Source organism: Homalodisca vitripennis, chromosome 1, assembly GCF_021130785.1.
Source record: "Homalodisca vitripennis isolate AUS2020 chromosome 1, UT_GWSS_2.1, whole genome shotgun sequence".
In the NCBI taxonomy this organism is placed as follows: Eukaryota; Metazoa; Arthropoda; class Insecta; order Hemiptera; family Cicadellidae; genus Homalodisca; species Homalodisca vitripennis.
Window position 1 is genome coordinate 183,324,229 of NC_060207.1, and position 19,081 is coordinate 183,343,309.

Here is a 19,081-nt window from a genome sequence, read left to right on the forward strand (position 1 = left end):
GTGAGTCAAAACTTCAAAACCACGCAGTACTCAAACATATGAACATCACATAACATGGCTGCGGGAGGTGGAAAGGGTTATTTACTTCAGCGATTGTTGAGTTCAGCTCTATTTCACCATCAACTAAGACCTGCACTGTCACTGATTGACTCCAGGAAACTGGAGTCCAGTATAAGTGTCTCTATTGTCGAAACGATGAAAAGGGTTCGTTTTGAACGTCTTCGTCGTCGAATTTTTTCAGGATCTCTCCAAACGGACTCCAGATTCTAGAATTCAAGTCTTTGAGTGTCAGATTTCAGATGTTACACTAAGCGGACGACTCAACATTTGAGTATTCAGATGAACCCTAACATTATTCTAGAAATTCTTTAATAATATTGTTGTAGAGGCTGTAAAAGATTGTGTACAAAACTGTACTGTAATGATCATTGTTGTATGAATCAACATGTAGCTTAACTTTATTAAAGCACCTTCGATTGCAAATTCAAACCCGTCTTCCGCTGCTGGTTTCAGAGATCAATGCTCTTCTTGCCAAATAGCGTGCTCAATATGAAACGGTTTGGTTAAACACACAGCATGAGATCATCCTCCGTTGGGAGGGGGGGGAGGATGGTACCTCAACAAACAAGTGAGTGAGCAACTTACCGTCACGAAGCCGGATCTCAATCAAGGACCTATTCCGAGAGGCAAAATTCATAGCCCTACGATGAGTAAGACGACTTCTCATTGGGGTTTTATAGATCCTAACTGCAACTGCAAGTCAAGTTGCTTTCACTCTGGTACTTTCTAAGATAAACCTGTGTGCGATTTCTAGGCCAGAAAATTCTACTGTAAATTCAGCTGTAAAGAATCATTGTGCAGATGTCCAGGAGTGGTAAAGCAATAATAAGTTTTTAACACAAAATTTTTATAACACATCTTCCAAGATGGAGATTTGGGGTGTAGCCATTCAAACAATTTAATCCCAACTTTAAAATTTTATGCAAGTTGGGAGATATTTGGAACTTATCATTGCGATGAATTTGAAACAATTCAAGTTCACCTAATTCAAACTAAACTAGTATAATAATTAGAATTGGAATGAAAGGAACGAATAGTTTCTGAAAATTTAGATAAACAAGAGACACTGCATCCCTTCCTACCCTCTGCGATACATGGACATTTGAGTATCTTCAGCTTTGTGGTAATCTTATAATACTACACGTAATAAGATTGCCTCTAAAGATTCTTATCACAGCCCAGAAAATCGTAATATGTTCCCTATAATCGGTAGTAAACCTCTGAGATGAACATATTCCGTGATAATTAATCACGCACTATAAGAAGTTCCATTTACGTACTAACTATAATGAAATTCGGAAGTGATTCCTGTAATGTCCTCTTGCCCACCCAACTCCCACACTTCCTCGCTAATCATAAGTCCAATGTCCGGTCCGCTAATCACTGTAATCAGCCGATATATAATGGTAATGAGAAGAGATTCCTGAACTATTCTTAGGCCACTCAACCCCCATACTTCCTCACTTATCAGAAGTATGTGATGTTCAATCAGCTAATCACTGTAATCATCCGATGTGTAATGGCAATCGGAAGTGATTCGTGGACTGTCATCCAGGCCACCCAACTCCCATACTTCCTCGATAATCAGAAGTCTGTGATGTTCAATCTGCTAATCACTGTAATCAGCCAATATGTAATGGGAATCGGAAGTGATTTATGTAATGTCTCTAACCTATCGAACTTCCTAACTTCCTCGCAGGACACAAGTGTATGATCACTGTAATAAATCGATATGTAATGGGAATCGGAAGAGATTCCTGAACTGTTCTCTACCCACCCAATTTCCAAACTTCCTTACAGGTCACAAGTCTATGATGTAAAGTCCGCTAAGCACTGTAATAAACCGATATGTAACAGGATTCGGAAGTGATTTCTGTAATGTCCTCTAGCCCACCCAACTCCCACACTTCTTCGCTAATCACAAGTTCTTGATGTCCAGCTTGCTAATCACTGTAATCAGCCGATATATAATGAGGTTCTCCGGCCATTCTGTTAATGTGGTAATACTTGTCCCTCTCGAGGGGTCGACTAACTGTGTCAATGGTGCCATATGTCCTGCATCGGTTACTCGGACTCAAACCAGGGGACTCTTTGATAGAACAATTTATATGTTGTGAATGCCTTCAGTAAACAATATATTTGTTTCCATCATGTTAACGTTGTAGTGATACCTATAGAATAATCAACTGGATCAGTAATGTTAGTTTCCAAACTGAGCCAAATATAGATGTTTGTTGCGAGGTTACGTTACAGAATAACCTACAGCATTCAGTCAAAAGCATTGGCAAGTGCCAAAATGATCTTGTGTTCAGCCTGTTGTCATCTATTTTGAGTTCTTGCTTTGTTATGCTTTGTACAGTAAATGTACTCGTACTTTTAGGCTGAATATTTCATTGTGGCAAGGTTTCAATTAGTTGCGTTTCAATCACATCTCACTTGGCACCACTACACGACATGACATGACAGAGGCTGTCCAGTATTCCAGTAACTGTCCAAGAGTGTCGTGACCTATCATGTGTAACCTGTACGTGGGTACTCGTACAGATCAAACTATTATCATATGATTCGTTTTGTCGTTTTAAATTTCTAAATGGGGGTAGGTCATAATTAATTACAAGGATCTCAATATTGTATATAAATATAATCAAGAATACCTAATAGATCAACAGTTTAATGTTTTATGTGAACAAACTACCTACTGGTTTATATGCCAATTACAAGCGAATTTCTCTAGTTCTGGTAATGACGACCTAAGCAATGTGGACATTTTTGCTCACAAAAAGCCAGAAGGGTATGATAAAACCCCAATGACCACCACAAAGTGCTTCCTTAATTTTTGTTGATCATGGGATGTTTTATGAATTCCAAGAAATGTCCAACGCTACAAAATAAATATATCTGCATGGCATTCACCCACAACGTTAATCACTGTTTCTGTTTAACGTTTAACGAGACTGTTTATTGTCTCATTTTACTTACGCTTTTTGCAGGTCTAAAATCTGACACTGGTACATATTGACTTCTGGAATGTGGAGTTCACGTCTATCTGAGGATATCAATAAACAAGTTGGCGACGATCACGTTAAAAACGAACCTCTTGCATCGTTTCGACACCAGCGACCTCTATGATACAAAGGACTTAAACTCCTCACTGGATTATGTAACCGTAAGTACTATCAATGTCACTGGTTTATAATACTTGTTAATAATTACTTAAAAATGTTTCTTTATTATTTCTATTACTACACGTGTTTAAAATGTTTATATTTAAAATAATTTTGCTAAGGAAGGCAAAACAGATTGTTTTAAGCATGGTTACTTTTACTAAACTTAAAATATTTATTTAATTTTCGCTATGGTTACAATACATAGTACTATAGTTGAGTGATGATAAAAATAATAGAAAGTAAAGTATTGCTATTAAAAAAAGTTGAGTAGAAATTATGTGTATACGCACGGCGGCGCACGCATCGCTCTGTGTGTTTGATTTCTTAGGTTTGCACTCATTTCCCAGCGAAGTTAGTAAACTGAGAAAAATTTGTTTGGATCAAAAAATTAAGTTTATACCTTTGTCTAAAACTTTGCCACAGGAAAAATGTTCCTAACCCAAAAATAAAAAACTTCCTCGCTTACTGAAATGTTTAATACACCATGTTAATGAATTAAAATTGGTTTGTAGGTATTTAGTATTTCAAAATTACATTGTTGTATTTACATAGAAAAATTATATACCGTTATCATCAGCGGTCTCTCCTGAAGCCAATAATACGATTTTCATCTTTCTAACTTGTAAGATGTGATCAGAATCTTAGGAGAAAGCAAACAACATCATGCTCTAAAATGGATACAATTCAGGGATTATTCTATTTGACGATGTTTGCACAATCTGGCAACGGCGCAATTCCACCCACCCGCCTAATTTGGTGGCCCCGACTGTAGTCTGGTTACTCAGTACCTATACGGTGTAGTCTAGATGAAGAGGTGAATATCTGATCCTTATTGTCTCATCAGATGCACAATTGAGCTTACTACGGTGTTTTGCGACCCCCAAGCCAATGACACTATTGAATAAGCTCCTAATCACCTTCTGCACAGTACAGCGTCTAAAATCTGACACTGGTACAATATGACTCCTGGGATATGGAGTCCAAGTTTGCCTGAACAGATCAATAAACAGCTGTCACCGATGCAAGAAGTTCACTAAAAACATCATCGCCACCTAATTTTTATTGATCTTTTCATGAATACGTGAACTCTAAATTCCAGAATTCAATCTGCATCAGTGTAAGATTTTACACTGACATGCTACACCAAGCGGAAGGTAAAATGGATCTTAACTCAATAGGCGCACCATAGCTACATTAACCACTATCTATCATTATTATACACCTAATATACAGTCCTACCCGTGTCTCAAGTCAATAACAGCCTAATATGTAGGCAATAATTGATTAACATTTCCTTATCACAAGGATTAAGTCCCAAACCTGAAAGTAGTAGAGGAACTGGCGATGTTATGAAGACCTCGAGAGTGACTGGGCGGCAGCAGAGAGCAGTGAGCAGAGAGAAGTTGTAAGTCAATCGCTAACAAGCCGCCATTGTATTGTGGAACAGTCTACAAAAAGTTTCAAATGAAAAACAATTTTCATTGAATCGATCTTGATCCCGGTCAGACGGTGGACGGCCCGCACCTGCGCAGATGTGACCTTGAAGGTGACTGATGTTGAACTGGCCGACACGGGTTTGGTTACCTACAGAATATCACAAGTGAGATTGCACTATACGTGCATTAAGCATTTAGTTACTTTCAGCAATGATGTCGAACGTAATTTTCTATTTTGGAAATATCAATTAGGTGAGATTGAATGAAATGTTATTTTGTATGTCTGGTAGTATATATATATATATATATATATATATATATATATATATATACATATATATATATATACACACACAGACTGTCTTATATATATATATATATATATATATATATATATAAATACTAGGTTAAAAAGGTTAAAGGTTAAAAAGGTTAAAAAGTGCTCATCAACAGCGGCAATATGATTTAGAAACCCACTTGTAGAATCACACCGGAGACGTACAAGCAAGTTGCATTTTTGTGAGTAAATGCGCTTAAATAACTTATCTTAGCGTAGTTCCAATTTTATAAATTATCCTACTTTTCCTATTTAGTTCCGAAGACTCAGCTCAAAACGATTAGGTATATTTCTTTACACAAATTCTATATAAAATATATAGACACTACACGTAGACTAGTCATTCAGAATGAACATCCAAGCACTTTAAACTCTCTTAGTCACAAACTTTCATAAATTTATGTCTCACAAATACAGTCTTGTTATCTTAACACATTTTTATACATAGTCCTGATATCTCCAAAGTTCATGACCAATACAGTATTACGCTCGGTTGGAATCAATAAGAACTGCAGTACCAATAGTTACCATGTTTATTTGTATATTTGAAAAGCTATTTTATACATCACTCAACTTTTTACTTCTGTTATCTTAAAACTTTACAAGACATCAAAAGACTGACAAAACCCAAAGCTAAACACTTTTCAGCTTTGGTTTACGAAACACTGTAGCTGATATGTAATTGTAACTTTTCGGAACCTTTATCGATTGCTTTCCTTGAAACTTTGATTTTAATGGCGAACGTTGAGATGTAGTGAAAGGTTAAAAAGTGCTCATCAACAGCGGCAATGTGATTTAGAACTCTGCTTTTAAAACCAAATCAGAGACGTATAAGCAAGTTGTATTTTTATGAAGCAAATGCGCTTAAATACCGTATATTAGCGTAGTTCCAATTTTTAAAATCGTCTAATTTTCCTATTTAGTTCCGAAGTCTCAACTCAAATTGATTATGTAAATTTTGCTACAAACATTTCTTCATGATTTTCTTAGATTGCAACAACCCGACACGCTTTCAACACTGAATTTGTCTTCAGCAAACACTTCACAACCTGATGCACAGGCGGAAATCTTGATTACGGCACCACAAAAAAAATGTTAAGCCTCATGTACTTTTACGGCCTTATTTTTAGTCGTAAGATTATGGGGGATGTCTTATTAAAAAATACACACTCAAACCTGCTTTCTTGCCCTTTTTTCAATATTTTTAAAGACTAATCAGAAAAAAAATTCAACTTTATCATTTGAATACTCAAAAAATATAAAAATTTAGAAGAAACTTTTTAAAATACAAAGTTTGGTTGTCTGTTAGTTATAAAAATGATAATCAAAAATAAAAAGATAAATCTTCTTTTACGCTACGACCAAAAATAAGGGTTTAATAGTTCACAAGGTTCTTATGGAGGGAAATTCAAGGTCGTTTTACTACAGTGTTCCTACAGGGTTCTTAATTTGAGTGTTTATATTTCATATAATATACTATTAAGATGCTACACACGTCACAAAATTATATTATTTTATACGCATGTACAATTTTCAAGAGAAGCGATGTTGAAATTTGAGCAAGTTGGGGTCCAAAAATGCTTAGAAATCACCATAAAGAACAATAAATGGAGGCAGCTTTGACGTTTTTTTGAGGCCTACTACAGTCATGATGATACACTACTGAATCGAATCGTAACAGGGACGAAACTGGGTGAAACATATTAGATCGTGAGACACGATTACAGTCCATGGACTGGGGACACATAAGTTCCCCTAAAAAGATCATGGCAACAGTGTTCTGGGACAGGCAAGGTGTATTTCTTATTGACTTTCTTGAGGGTGGTGCAACAATAAATTCTGAGCGGAAATAAATATTACAAAACATTAGGAGAACTGTTATCTAAAATTTTGCTTATGCATGACAATGCCCGACCTTACACGGCAAATCGTACGCAAGAACACTTGAACTCGTTCAGCTCGGAAGTTTAGTTTTTCCTCATCCCCATTGATCTTGTTCGAAGTGATTTCAACTTCTTTCTGAAAATGAAGACCTGCCTAATAACGTGTTTTGACAACGATGAGGAGCTCCAGGTACCTGCCACTGAGTGGCTGAGATGACAGGCTGCAGAATTCCATGACACAGGGATTTCAAAGCTTATCCACCGCTATGATAAGTTCATTAATTTGTGTGGTAATTTTGCAGAAAAGTAGTATTTCAGTCCCTATTTAATGTTTATACAATAATATGTTTTTCTTGTACTTGGTTTATTTTTAATTCCAAAACGTTCCTTACTTTCTGAATAGCCCTCGTATATACATAAAAGCTACATTAGTATTGGCTAACAGAGTAAAAAACTTTTTCCAGTACCAAACGAGTTAGTAAGTTGATAATGTTAATGAGGTGAGGAATGTTCTAGAGAGGTCATTATCTATAAATAATTACTTCCAATTTGTCAACAGTTCTTTGAGTTCGTGAGCGACTAGCAGGTCTAAAGTATCAATTCATCTCCTCAAACCAATTAATATTCGATTCGAATGTAAGGGAATATCAATGTCTGGACGGGAATTAACATGCACGACACGGAGGGACGAGGAATGTACGTCAATTAGAGGAGAAACAGCAGGCAGGCAGGCGCTGGAGAGTACGAGAGTTGTGGTAATCGGAGTCCACATCAAGACCCACTAAATCATATCAAACTGCCTGGCCAAGTAATGTTATGCCTTATGTATTTACAGAGGCACTAATTGAACATGTGAGACAGGCTCGAACTTCTCCAGCATTGCGGCGACTACTGTACGAGTTAATCAAGTTAAAAAAAATTTGAGTTATTCTCATCATACGATCCTTCCAACAATTTAAAGTACCGCGTGTTTCTTGTTTCTGATATAAATCACATTTGTACACATTGTAACGTCAATGATCTCGTCTCTTAAAAGTGGCTTTTGTTATTGGTTGAGCTTATAATGAATACGAATAGTAACACTTGCTATTCGATCTCGTGTTAGGACTCTCCATCACAATATCCTGTATAACAACTGACCTTATTGGTTGAGTTTATAATAAACACGAATAGTAACACTTGCTATTCGATCTCGTGTTGGTGCTCTCCAGCACAATATCCTATACAACAACTGACCTTATTGGTTGAGTTTATAATAAATACGAATAGTAACACTTGCTATTCGATCTCGTGTTGGTGCTCTCCAGCACAATAGCCTATACAACAACTGACCTTATTGGTAGAGCTTATAATAAATACGAATAGTAACATTTACTATTAGATCTCGTGTTATGACTCTCCAGCACAATATCCTATAATACCAAACCAGTAGTCTTTTGAAAAATCAAGTATCTAAAACTATTAGAACGTAACATTTTAAAAACCAAAGCTTTAGTGCTTGTGCTAAGTTGAGTTCGAAAATGTCACAATATTAGCTCATTGTGAGAGTTTTTGAGTAGATTATATTATTTTATTTTATTTTATTCTTCCAACGGAAATACTCCAGTAGTATATTTAATTAAGTTAAAAAGAGTATAAACGGTTAATAGCACTATTAATATTTACTTATATAATTAAATAACAAACCGTATTAAAAATAAATAATCAACAAAACAATGAATAAGTAAGAAATATAAGTTAGTTATCAAATAATCAACAAAAACATAATATACAAGCATATTGGTGTTATTGCTCTTAATGAGCGGAAACCATACACTTTTACAATGCCATTTTTGTTTCAGAAGGAAAATCAACAACTGATGCAATCAATAAATTCATCAGTCAACGGATTGGAGGATCTTTCTTCAACGCTCAGCTTATTCCTTCATCTTTCAAAGGCCTTTGACCACATCGATCATACTATTTTTCTCGACAAACTAAATCACTATAGTTTAAAAAGTGTTCCACATAATTTTTGCAATATTATCTTAGTGATCGATGATAGGTGGAGAATAACTGTTATTGCAGTGTCTCCTCGGGATTAATACTTAGATCTATTTTTCTTACTATATTTAAGCAGTGTCAAGGCAGCAAGCAGTACGATTGGGTAGTGTAATGAATATGTACTAGATACTACTATCTGTTTTATACAAATTACAATAAAGGATTTTAAATATCTGTTTTTGGGGTACTAAATAATTGCATTCAGTATTTTTATTATATAAATTGAAAAACTAATGAACAAAGGGTACACTAATAAATGTAATTTTGAAATATCTAAAGTTAATAATATATATATACACACAGATTTAACGTGGAACTTTCATTTAGACAACGAAAGCAGAAAAATAGCCAAGAAACTTAACTCAATATTGTTCAAGGACAATAATGCTGTATTATGGACTAACTGTCTCCCACCTTCCATATAGTAACGTGTTAAGTTGATGTTGCTCAAGCAATGCATTCCAGAGATTGTTACTTCAATACGAGATACAATATATACGAATAATATTGCATTTCTGTAACAGAGAGTCGTGCAGAGAATACTTTTTAATACTCACTGGTCTGTACATCCTAGAAAGAATTGTCTATTTCGGATTGAAAAGTTAAATGGTCCAGGATAGTAATTTTCAAAATTACGGTACGCGGGTTTGGGAAGCTATTATAGAGTTATTCGTTCTCTATTTTCTCTGTTATAACGGACCAGCCTGTCTAATGTAGATTATTGATTTTCAACCGACCTCATAAAACGTTCGTAAATGTTTTGAAACAGATTTATCTTCTTTGTCAAGGTATTAACTGTAATAATGGAACAGTCTATCAGCAAATATATAATACAATGCTGCTATATGTAATCCTTATCCTCCTGAGACATTTTGGTTACAAGGTATTAAAGGAAACGTTAATATTATTAATATCATACAATGTATTAAACAATTGTTTAATAAACTCCAACAATAACAAAAATATTCAAAATTTTAATTTTGTTTCAGCAAAATAAGGATATACTAGAAGACAACTCAAGACAAACATACACGAATAACTGTGATGTCAAAATTCTTCTCGCCCTCCCTCACACAACCATCATCTCAAACTTATTAAATAACAAGCTAAGACTTCTGGTATCTCGTTTTAAAGGTCAATTTTTTCCGGACATTTGTCTTCGTTCAGTGACACAAAAAGACAGTAATACTTCGTTTCGTAATCTGATCTCTTCTTCAGGCGAATAACGCACTTAACACACAACTACAATCTAGGTTAAAAATCAATCACAATACTTATCATTACCATTATCAAAAACAAACTTCAAGCAAAGAATTGATTTTCGTAACGGTAATTATGACGAAAAAACAAAATTTTGGTCCATTCACTAAGTCACTGGGCTCAAAATTTGTATTATATGAGTAAGATTTTGTATTTTATAATTTATTCGTGTTTTTCATTACAAAAGCATTTTAAATTGTTCTGGTGTACATCATAATGAGCATGTGTAAAGTGGTTTCTGGTGTGTTTCTTTGTGTGACCTGTTCAAACACATTTCTTTACATGTGAATGGGAGCTAATAATTATAATATTTAGTTCAAGTAATAATTAGTAAGGTGATAACAGCACAAGTACAGAAAATTAGTTTTAAAATATTGAAATCGAGTTGAAGCCGTACAGAAAGCTATTCTTCATCTACTTTACCTTTAGTCGTTTTACTTTAAAAATTACTCTTAAAAGTTGCTCTTCGTAACCAGAAAATCACAACAAGAATAATGAGAAATGGTATTACTTATGTACGCCTACTGCCCGTCTGATGTACTGCTATACTGAGAGTTCTGACAGCTCTTGTGGAGGGTAATTCTACTGCGACTCGTGACTTTGATGTAAACACGATAACCAGCTGCGGCCTTGACTTCACTGTAGCCTCAAGGTCACTCAAGGACGAGGAGTTGTCGGTTGATGGTAATAAAATGAACTAGCTTTACATTAGAAGACAGAACGTTTTCATGAACATAACTAACGTAAGAGATTTTAAATTTTATTTCGATAAGAAAATTCATAAAAAATATAGAAAAAGCAAATAATAATCAATAGAAAAATTTTTCTTAATAGAGAAATTGGTTTTAAGCCACGCTGGTTTTCGTGAAAGTCGAAACGGAGGAATCATAAGGGTTAAAATATGAAATAATACTTATTTCCTATATTATATTTTTCTTATCTTGACATACTTACAATTAATTGTCAGACACGTAAATAAATGTTAAATGTGCGTCGGCTAAGTATATACGGATCCTTAAAATTACGACTTTCTTCTAGTTTCTTTATATTATTGTCTGATGGTATTATAACTATTATTTCTGTGACTGACGGTCGGTTATTTTAGTTTATTAAGATAGGAAAAAATATTATCTAACAAATATTATCATTTTATAACCCTCTTGGTAACCTCCCTTTTTGACCTCCACAAAAACTAGTATCGCTAACAATTGATTTATTCCTTAGAAAAATTCCTCAGAAGATTTAAATAAAAACCAGGGCGTTTGCTTGTGTATTGCTAATTGGCTTTTAACTAATAAATTAATAACATAAAAACTATTATATTATCAAGTTACAAGAAAACTGTTTTAATAGACATTATAGTTTTCATCATAGTCTACAACACTATTTTACATTTTAATCTTAAATCTTAATATTGAGCGAGGAATTAGGACAAACATTTCAGCGAGTTTATTATTTTAGGCCAAATATAGAATTGTGTGTTCGTTCAACTACTTCAGAAAAATTATAATCCTTTGTTAATATGTCATTTTTACGATATTTGATTTACTTTGAGTATTATTATAATGTACACATTAATATTCTGAACCACATGGAATCGCTGAATCGATTATATCAAGCTATATTCAATTAATATATTGTTCTTTTTCTTTTCTTTAAAACTCACAAATATTCAATTACTATGAAATTGAACAAAGGCAAGTTCGTGAATACAGGCACGATTTTGTGTTCTTGTAATGAATTATATTTATGATTTCTTCGTAATGTTGTCAAAATTCACATCGTGTCAGGTGTTGTGTTGACTCCTAAATATTTGCTATTAATATGTATATTAACTTCTGTGGTGTGCATGTTTAATGCTTTGGACTATAACAGTGCTATATGCTTCATCGACGACTGTTGATTCATATTTTTTTAGAGCAATTCATGAATATTATGCAGTATATTTGAATGGAAAATAATATGAAGCAATAATTTTAGTAGATGTATATCAAAGTTTTAGGACTGTCATCAACAGAAAAATATGGTACTATAAAGAAGTTTTTCTATATAGAAATATTTATACAATTGGGTTATCCTCGATTTCATTATCCGATATCAGTAGATAATTTATAGCATAAAATTAAAGATGTCTATGAATTCAATGTGATAACCATTGAGTTATATTTCGTATCATAATCTCGTAAACATTTGCTCAATACTCAAACCGAAAGTTAATCAAACCAAATGTAATAAATAATTTCACTGTCTTATAAAAAACTAACAACCTCATTCTGCCTTAAGATGATCAGCTATGTGATATTTGTCCGTCTTACTATTAATTAGTCGCCAACATAAATAAATATTTGGCAGTTAACCTAAAAATGGTTTGAAAGTGAACCTAGGAATGGTTTGAAAGGGAACCTAGGAATGGTTTGACCGGGAACCTAAGAATAGTTTGACAGTGAACCTAGGAATGATTTGTTAGGACATCTAGGAATCGTATAGCATAAAAAGTATAAATCGTTTGTATGTACAATGAGAAGAAGAGGATAAAAAAATAAAGATGATCATAGATATGAAATTATATACTATGAGAGACCATCGTGAACCACATAAGTGGAGGAGGTGGAAATCATCGTTGATCATAAGCTTTGCTGGAACCTGGAGCAGATCCATTGATCAAATGGTTTGAAACAGAAGAGGAGAAATAGTGTTAACATTTAATGAGAGACTGTACATACTTTTGTTACTAATGTAATGTTTGCATCAAAGAACAGAGAAATAGATATTTATTCTCCTTACGTTCAAGCCAGCTAAATAGATGTATTACATACTGCATGCTGAGGAGATACCTATTAATAGAGAATCACGATTCAGCACGCGCATGTGCGCACGCACATCCTCACACCGGGAGGCCGCGAGACTAGTGGGCCAGCCTCAGCCTGTCTCAGCACACAGCGACATTGTCTCAGTAAACAATCAGCCCATAAACACAGAGCGGCTGTGGAGGATAATTAAGAGGTAGTCACAATCACGAGATATGAATTAACGCTTGCTCTATGATTAACGCCAGATGCGGCCGTCCGGTTCTTTTACTTCAGTGCAAACTGCATTTGAGATTTTTTGTGTGTCGAGGCTCGGTTTGGCCTAATAGTCTTTTCAAGACAGATGAAATGTACCTGGCATTAATCCATTGTTACATAAATGCAAAATTAAACGTAATCATACTGTAAACTAATAAATAGATATTTGTAGTTTGTCCAGAGTTTTAAGAACCTGGACGATTTGGCGACCCTCTCACCGACGCACACACACCAACACACGCCCAGCCCGACCTTCCAGCCGACACTTTCGTTCCGATTATACTCATTCTAGGCTTTAGTAAGGAAAGGTAATTTTTTAATTAGGTAATATTCTTGTAATATTTCATGAAACAAAATTCAGATTAAAAAATGACAAATCATTAAAAGTATTAGTTTTGCCATCGACACAGGCTGCGCGTGTGACTGTGTATGCGCGTTCGGATGCAAGGGTCGTCTCGGAATCCTCTGGGGTTTTTGAGACAGCGGACTAACAATAATAATACTGTATTCATTCAAGTTATAATACAATTAAACACATCGAAGTAAGAATAAATAAAAAAATTGTACATGCCTTGTATGAAGCCCTTCTCATAAATGCCTTTTGTTAAAAAAACTCTCTTAAAAGTCTTTTAAAAGTGTGAGCACCTTTCTCATTTTTTATCGCAATGTGTAAAACTATAGGGGAGAGTGGGGGAATTGTGCGCACCTAAGGGAAAATATTTTTTCATATTTTTTTAATGGCTTATTTTGTGTCATCCGTTACACCAAAAGTTGAAGTGGTTATCATACTATACACTGGTGTTTTTTTGAAAATAAAATACCCTAAGGCAAACTATGTACATTTATTTTTCTAAGAGTATGCAAGAGCGCACAATTGCCCGAACGTAGGGTAATGGTACGCAGTGGGTTGGGTAATGGTGCGCGTTTTGAGCACATATCGGAATGTGGAATAAAAAGTCACCATTTATAGTAAACACTTTATTATACAGTGTGTAAGTAAAAACATTATAGTGAATAAAGTATAAAATGGTTATATAAAATGTTTTTGGTTACAAAGAGATATTTTTAATATGAAAGAGATAATTTTTTAAAACAAAGAGGATAAAAATTATTTTAGTATTTACAGAATTCGCAAATAAAGTCTTTAGCTGATTCTTTTCATTGTGCATGCTGCGTGATACCACTTTCCGCACAATATACATCTGTACCACACAGTTCCCTGTCTTTTCCATGATCTCCACAAAAAACCACACAACTCATTGGGCGCCCCCCCTCAACTGCGTCTAGATCGATTACACTTCTGTCTACATCGTCAAACTCGTCATCATTGCAGATGGCTGAAGGGTCTATGTCTGATTCATCTGATGTGTCCCAAACGCTTTTCTCTAGTTTTGTGATAAGGCCTAACTTTGGTCTTTTTTACCTTACTGGCAGTAGGCCCATTGCTTTTATTAAGTTTAGGAGACAAAGCTAAACTTTGAACAACTTTCTGGTTTTTTTTTGGTCAGTCTCTTTTTTTTCAGTTCTTCTTTTAGTTTTTTTCTTTTCTGCATTAGCTTCTAGTTTTATTTTAACTGGAGTGCTAGTTAGAATTTCTGAATGTTGTTTTTCCCTGGGTTTTTTCTGATTTGCAGGCTTATAAACCTTCTTATTTGAACTCAAGAAAGGAGCGTATGCCAGAAAGGAGTTTGGAAGCTTTGGTCGATGTGCACGGTAACGGATCATCAAAAAGACTTGGTGCAATTGCAGTTGACTGAGGACTTCCGAAAGTTGATGGTGTTGACACTTGACTTGTGGAAGGGAGTGTTTTTTCTGGACAAACAGTGATCCTAGTTGGTGTAGGCATTTCATGCTCTGGAACTCCTTCTACTGGAGGGATAGGCAAGTCGCGCATTTCAGCCATTCCGTTGTCAAAAAACTTATCAGGGTTGAAAGGGAAAATCCCAGCAGAACGGAAGCCTGACGCAGCATTAGACATGGTAGCTACCTTTATAAAAGCTTGATTAAGGAGTCCGGCAACATCATACTCGGTTATCTTCTCATGACCGGATCGCATTAGATGAAGATCATATTCTCTATACAAGGCGTTTTTCAATGGACCGAAAAAAGTCAGGTCCAGTGGCTGAAGCCGATGGGACGTGTGAGGGGGCAAAGATATCATATGAATGTTGCTGTCTTTGCAAAACTTGTAGGCCGGTATGGATATATGACTGTTGTGATTGTCCAGGATTAGAAGAACAGGATCCTCGGGTGTAGGGTGGTGTGAGTGTTTTTTAAAGTGAGCTAGCCACTCCAAAAACAGCTCCGAGTTTGTCCAGCCGTTGTTAGAGAGGCAGTAAAGTGCACCATGTGGTCCATTCACTTGAAGGTTGGGGGTCATTTCTTTTGCGTGGATATATCAGCATTGGTGGGATGTAGTGGCCACCAGCACTTACACAAAAAAACTGCTGTGATTGTTCTTCCCCTTTCCCCTGAAGTAGCCCCACCTACTCTTTTAGCACCCTTTAGTGCCAACACTTTTGGGGCACTTCTTTTGGACGGGTTGTTATACCGGTTTCGTCCTGATTGTACGTACGGTGGGGGTCTATTTCAAATTTATGTATCACTGCTTTCAAGTTATCAAAAAAAATCTTAACCTCTTGCTCATTGAACGCTGAAATTCTGTTAAGACTTGTGTTTTCAGGCTGGCGTAACTTCAGGTTTGTGTTGCGTTTCAAGTAGCTATATAACCAGTCTTTGCCTGCCAGACAAGTTTCTTTTCTTTTGTTGAAAGAGTGCTTAAGACCATTGTCTTCAGCAAATCTGTAGGCAAATTCGGCGAAGCTCTTTGGGTGTTAAACCATAAAAAAGACTACTTAGCAGCAAAACAAATTCACTAAGTTCAGCTTCCGTCTCTGCCGGGAAAATAGTTTTCCGACCTAATCGAAGATTGACGTCTCTTAGGCCTATTGGTTCCTGAACGGCAAGGTATTTTCGTAAGGTCGCCTCTGGAATGTTGAAACTTCTTCCGACTTCTCTGATTTTCCTTTTCTCTTCTTTGACAGCCCGCAAAGCATTTTTTAGGGTCATCTGGCGAGTACTTTAGGCGATCACCCTTTCGAATGTAATTTCTCGGCATCTGAGAACAAAACCACGAAAAACAAAGATTAGGCAAACCTTTGTATATAAGCGTGTGAGGGGGAATCATGCGCGCAAACGCGTACCATTACCCGACTGCGACCAATGTGCGAATAAACCTAACCTAAAATATGCAACTGAACTAATCTAAAGACCAATCATATACCGAAACACGCGTAAATTAACGTAGTTTAAGACTATGTACAGATTATTTAGATTGGAGAAATGATGTAGGCTTACCTTCTTATTTCCTGATGAGAGAAAATTATAAGAAAATCACGATAAACACTTCTTTCACTCTCACTCATTAACAACTGCCAGTGGCGCGCCGGGTGTTGTTGTCTAGTAGTTCGCATAGCAACCGCTAGGTGCAGCACTTATCAGACATCGGATTACTATGTCCGTTTTGTCTCAAACAGTGATGCGCACTATTACCCACTGCGCAGAATTACCCCACTCTCCCCCTACATAAATGTTGATTCCTATAGTGAATGTTCATTAAATTGAATACAGTCATATGAAATTTTATCATGTGAGATCAATGTTTACAAATGTTTCAAAATTTATTTTTTTTGCGAGAATTTCGTTGTGTTTTGTTGGGTATTCTATGTGTCAGTCTTTTCATGTTAACCCTTTGGCTACCAATCGGTGCAGTGGCTATTCTAGACTACAGAAATAGTAGTCTCTTACAGTATCCTGGAGGTAAATATGACACAAGGGCCATCGATAGGTGTCCTGGCATAGAAATGTATCTCTGAGAGTTGGAATAGACCAGTCCTGTACTTCTTCCCTCATCCGTACACCTGCAGGTTACGTCGCAGGTCACTGCATCTCTTTCGGTCATCATGTGATCCAAAATTTTCGTGTTTATGTAGTAAATGTATCATTGAATTTTTCACGTAACAGTCCCACATTAATCATCTTTATTGCAGGAACGTACTTGCTCAGGATATGAGTGTATAAGCGATGTAGCTCGACGTTGTTCCCGTATTTCGAGTCAATTATATTCCAACCATTAAAGGGTCATAATAATAAAAGTACACACATACACAAAAAACATATACATAATAATGTATTTAGCGTGTATGAAAATACATGGGCTAAATTAGTTTACTTTTCCCCCCCCCCCACCCCCCCCCCCCCCCACCCCCCCCCCCCCCCACCCCCCCCCCCCCCCACCCCCCCCCCCCCCCACCCCCCCCCCCCCCCACCCCCCCAGGGATTACAAAGGCCATGTGTTGACTACCGTCAAATGGTCTTCTGGCTAACGCTGGGTTACAATATTATTAACTTAGTTATAATCTTAAAATAACTTGACCTTGCTGTGAAATATCTCGAGAGACATCTTCATTCAACATCGAAATTGTTGAAATTCTTATTGTTATGTTATGTTGAACCAAAAATGTAGCTTCATACCCAAAACTCAGAGATATATTGTATTGCGTTCGCACAAAAAGTAAACAGACAGTACTTACGTCCCTTCCTAGTCCATGACGTTTTATTTAAAGTGAATTTAATTAATTATAGGCCAATGAGTGATTACACTGTAAAGTTATGGTGTTCTTATGATTGTTTATTACGTGGCAATAGATAAGATTAACTAGATAAATGATAATGATAATTAATTCTGTAGCGAATTTCACTTAAATATTGATTTCGTGTTGTGCTAAACAAGAGATTCGAGAAAAATATAATTTATAAAGAAAATTAATAGAGTACATGATGGCGCTCAAAATATAACGAGTGGTATGTACAGGTATATATATGGTATATATATATATATATATATATATATACATATATGCCTAATAAATGTAATAAAGTCAAGACTTAAAATTATCATTTTCACTAGCATTTTGGTAATTTCTGCCATTACAAATATTGAATTTTTTAAGTTAGATGCCTAAAGTTTTTGTTCTAAATTTTTAAAAACTCTTTATTTACACAAATATCATTCATTTTATTTTTGAGTTAAGTATGTTTCAGCAATGTTCAGACGTTGTAAAACATCTAGTTTAGCCTGATGCTAGACAGCACTCGTTCCCTGTAACTGAGGCCAAGCAAAGCAACCGTTCTCTAATCTACATTTCTAATCCATTTATGTACTGAAGTAAGCAATGCGGTGTGAGGTAAGTAGTCACTGATTAGCGGCATAAGCAAAGTACAAAGTGGTTCGGCAGCTTCCGTCGACACTCGGCAGCACTCGGGGGCCGTTACTTGGCTAGTCTAAGATGACGGATAGTCGTGCACGTTGAGTTACTTACAAACTGTTACAAATAACTTTTACAGCGTCGATCTTACTTGTAAACGAGCAGATCTTGGCGGACCTGCCCGCTAGTCAGGTTACTTTCCACGTACTACATCACAGGTATAATAACAATAAAAACTATTAAGCACAAGAGAGAGTCCTGGCTTGATTAAACTACTGGGATAGAGTTGTGGCGTTGATTAGCATTGTAAACGACCTAGCCGCTTCAAAACCTGGGTTCACTTCAGTAAGTTAGAGTGTTTATAGCGAAAAGGTGTTACTTATTGGACAAGTAGGGTTTGATCTACGACTTGTCTTTTAATAAAGTTAGCCTTTCTAGAGATATGAAGCACTAGAGGACCCGTTACTTTACTTCGTCCGCTTTTATGGACCAAGTGACATATAAACCTGTGAACAGTTAATGTGGTGCATGCAGTGTTGAGAGAAATACGTTTCCTTAGATTA